Genomic DNA, 4,534 nt, shown 5'->3' on the forward strand with positions numbered 1-4,534 from the left:
AATCATTTCAAAGTAAGGGCAAATTGAATTAACATTAAAGGACACGTCCAAGTGTCCCTATTCAGATGTTTGTGACCTGAGGACTGCCTATATTAGTTAGTAGTCATAAAGCATTACATGGAAATAAAATTACCCCTTCAAATGCCAAGTGCCACAAGATTATGATTGAAAGAGGGCAACTTTAAAGTGTCACTTTGGGCATGTGAAGGCAGAGAATTACTCATATGGGATGCTGGACAATCTCCAATAGGTGTCATTCTTTCTCTCTCTACGGAAGTCTTTGTCAAGAAGCCAGAATCATCAGAAACTAATGATTATCTCTGTTACCTAAAATCAAAGAAGTAGAAGAGTAATCACTGTAGCAGTATCAGTTTGCAAAGTCATTTTAATTAATGCCTCTTGATCATCTGTGGAACTATTATCCCAGAAAAAAAGAGATGGAAGAAGTAAACATTTGCGATCTAGTATATACATGCATGCACAGTCATACACATGTACACGTAAATGCTGTATACTTATTAATAGGCTTATTATTGAAGGGTATTTCATTTGTTTCTCTTCATTCATATGATGTAGGAAGTCTGGGATCATAGCAAGTGTAGACTTGTACTTTTATAGACATGCCTTTCGCACAGACTCCTCCATACAGCGTAGAAACATTCATTTATGGCTCATTGACGAATTTTTGCCAAGATGGCTCTTGAAAGGTTATACCACTTTTTAGACCACATTTTTTTTTTTTTTTTTTTTTTAATTTAAAGTGCACTAAATGTGTTATATTTTAATCTTACAGTTTTGGTCAAAGATACACAATCAGTATTTTACTTGATACAATGTTTTCTAGCCAGAGACTATCTTAAAGAACAACTCAACTATGTACCATATGTAGGTGGATTTAAAATGATTTGCTTTGTGTGCTTAAACCAAGCAAGTAGGAGGAAGAAGTAGTATCTTTCTATGCTACTTCAATTTGGATGGTCCATGTTTTGAAAAATTACCATGTTTTGCTGCAATCTTTTCCCAAAGTTGTTTTGGATATTATACGTTTATTTTTAAGTGACTTTCAAGTGTAAGTTTTCCATAGACACCAGTCATAAAGTTCCACTTGCTGAAAATCGATCATCTACTTTTTTTTTTTTTTTCCCAATTGTGCTTTTGGTGCAAATTTACAGAGCAAAATTTGTTTTACATTTAACAGTTCATATACATTTGATTTCATGCCTCAGTTACCATACCTAACCTTAATCTCCTCTCCTCCACTCCTTTCCCTGTGATTTTCTCTCCCTGTGTCCTTCTTAACTAAGCACTCCTATCTGTTGAGCTTTCCCTCTGTGTAAGTGCTGCCCCTCTGGTGCCTCATGGCCAATTTCTCCAAGGGGTGTATCTCTGCAGGTAGGTGGGAACATCACCTTGGGTTGGGTGATCTAAGTGTAAGTCTTTCTACAGTTGGATTGAGAGCCAATTCTTGAAAGTGAGTCCCATCCAAGGGCCAAAGGGTATATTGGGACCATAGTCTTGCGGGCCCACCAGACTCCATCCAACCAGTAATTCTGGCCATTACTGTGTTTTTAAATTTTGTTCCACATTTTCCCTCCCACTCTATGGGGGGTCTCCAGTTTTGATCCCTTCACAAGTGGTTGGTGTTCGTAGCCGGGCACCATCTAGTTTTTCTGGTTTCAAGGTCCCTCATATCCCTGGACTAATTGTTTCCAAATACCCTTGATTTTCTTCACTTCAGAGGAGAAGAGACCAAGAGCTGCATCTTAGATGGCTACTTCAAAGCTTTTAAGACCCCAGTCGCTACTCACCAAAGTAGGTTGCAGGACAATATTTTTATGTACTATGTTATGCCAATTGAGCTTGATGTCCCCCTGTACTACAGTCCTGAGTCGGTAGGCTTGGTGGTTATCTCTCTCAAGGTGTTTGGTTGTCTCTGAGGGATTACTCCATGTTTTTTTGCTTCGGTAATGATTGTGCTTATTTTGTATCAATGGTATCTGTGTAAGATTATCTTCAACTAAATCTATCATTGGTCTGCAGTGTATTCCTCCTCACCAAGCCCCATCTGATCTTTTCAGTTGTCTATGTATTTATCTGCAGCCTGGTGTTTGGTATTAATGGAAATGTAGTATTGTGCTTATGCTAGCATTTGCCTCTGTTGTTTATAACTTATGTGCATGTTTTAGTGTCCTTCTTTCCCCCAATGTTATCATGCTGGTCACAGAAACTTTCCATACCATCCATCGCTTTACCCAAATCAACATGTGTTCTCCAATTAGTCTGAAATTTTCCCCCTCCTTCACATTCATTCCCAGTGACCTACAAAGTCAATTCCCTGCCCTAGGCAAACCCTTCCTTGACTTTTTGCAGTAATGGGCTCATACAATATTTGTCTTTCTTCTATTGACTTCTTTCATTCTGCTTAATGTTCTCCAGATTCATCCTTGTGGTGAGATGATTTGCATACTCTTCATTATACTTTAATGTAGCATAATATTCTATTGTGTGAATGTACCATAATTTGCTTATCCATTCATCTGTTGATGGGGATTTAGATTGTTTCCATCTCTTTGCTATAGTGAATTGTGCTGCAGTGAACATAGGTGTGCATATGTCTGTTGGTGTCCTGTCTCTCACCTCTGTAAGATATATTCCTAGTAATGGAATGGCTGGATCAAATGGTATTTCTATTTGCAGTTTTTCAGGGAAACATCATACCATTTTCCATAATTGTTGTATCATTTTCCATAATGGTTGTACCATTTTGCAGTCCCACCAGCAGTATATAAAAGTTCCAATCTCTCCATAGCCTCACCAACATTTGTTATTTTCTGTCTTGTTGAACTTTGCTATTATTGATGCCATGAGATTATATCTCATTGTTGTTTTGATTTGCATCTCTGTAATGGCTAGTGATTGTAAGTGTTTCCTCATGTGTTTATTGCTCACCATATATCCTCTTTAGTGAAGTGTCTGTTCATGTCCCTTGTGCACTTTTGAATTGGGTTTTTTGTTGATATTAAGGTGTTGAAGTTTTCTATAAATTTTGGAGATAAGTTCTTTATCAGATATGTCATAGGCAAAAATTTTCTCCCAATCTTTAGGTTCTTTTTTTTTTTTTTACCCTTTTGGAGAACTCATTCAATGCACATAAGAATTTAATTTTTAAAAGGTCCTGGTCATCTAGCTTCTTTTCCATTGCCTGTGCATTTTGGGTTTTGCTTTATAGTCTAATTATGCCATAAATTAAGTCCCCTATATTGTCCCTATTTTATCTTTGATGAGCTTTTTAGTTTTAGGTTTTACATTTAAGTTTTTGATACAACTTGAGTTTGTTTTTGTGTATGGGGTAAAGTATGGGTCTTGTTTAATTTTTTTACAGGTGGATATCCAATTTTGTCAGCACCATTTTTTTAAAGAGACTATCTTTCCCCAATTTAATGGGTTTTGGTTCTTTGTCAAAGATCAGCTATCCATAGATGGATGGATCTATTTCTGGGTTTTTGATTCTGTTCCATTGGTCTATCTGTATCATGGTAGCAATATTACATTGCTTTAACTATTGTGGCTGCATAGTAGGTTTTAAGATCTGGGAGTGTGAGACGTCCCACTTTTTCTTCTTCAGCAGTGCTTTGCTTATCTCAGGTCTCTTTCCTTTCCATATGAAGTTAATAACTGGTTTTCTATATTCTTAAAAAAAAATTTTTGATAGTATCTGGATTGGGAGTGCATTGAATGCATAGATTGCTTTTGGATAATATTGATGTTTTCACAATATTCAGTCTTCCTATCCATGAACAAGTCATATTCTTCCATTTGTATAGGTCCTTTCTAATCTTGTAGTAGTGTTTTATAGTTTTCTTTGTATAGGACTTTCGTGTCTCTGATGATATTTATTCCTAGATATTTTATCTTTTTAGTAGCAATTTTAAATGGTACTGTTTCCCTTATTTTATTTTATTTTTTTTCCGGAGGTCTCTGTTGATGTAGAGGAATCCAGCTGATTTTTGTATGTTGATCTTGCATACTGCCACTTTACTGAATCTTTCTATTAGTTCCAGTAGTTTCTTTTGCTGAGTCTCTTGTTTTCTATGTATAGGATCATGTCATCCACAAATAGAGATAGCTTTACTTCCTCTTTGCCAATTCAGATACCTTTTATTTCTCTTTCTTGCCTTATTTCCCTGGCTAGGACTTCCAATACAACATTGTGGTGATAGAGGGCATCTTTGTCTGTTTCCCATTTGCAAGGGGAATACTTTGAGTCTTTCTCCATTAACAATAATGTTGGCTCTTGGGTTTGAGTAAATGCTCTTCATTATGTTGAGGAATTTCCCTTCTATCCCTATTTTGCTGAGAATTCTGGAAAGGAATGGGTATCAGTGTTATGGTTGCTTCACAAAATGAATTTGGGAGTATTTCATCTTTTTTCTCAGTTCTGGAATATCTTGAGTAATATAGGTGTCAACTCTTCCCTGAATATTTGGTAACATTCTCCAGTGAAGCTATCTGGGCCAGGGCTTTTTTTTTTTTT

This window comes from Orycteropus afer, unplaced genomic scaffold (genome assembly GCF_000298275.1).
Source record: "Orycteropus afer afer isolate SDZICR_OR568_19922 unplaced genomic scaffold, OryAfe1.0 scaffold00941, whole genome shotgun sequence".
NCBI lineage: Eukaryota > Metazoa > Chordata > Mammalia > Tubulidentata > Orycteropodidae > Orycteropus > Orycteropus afer.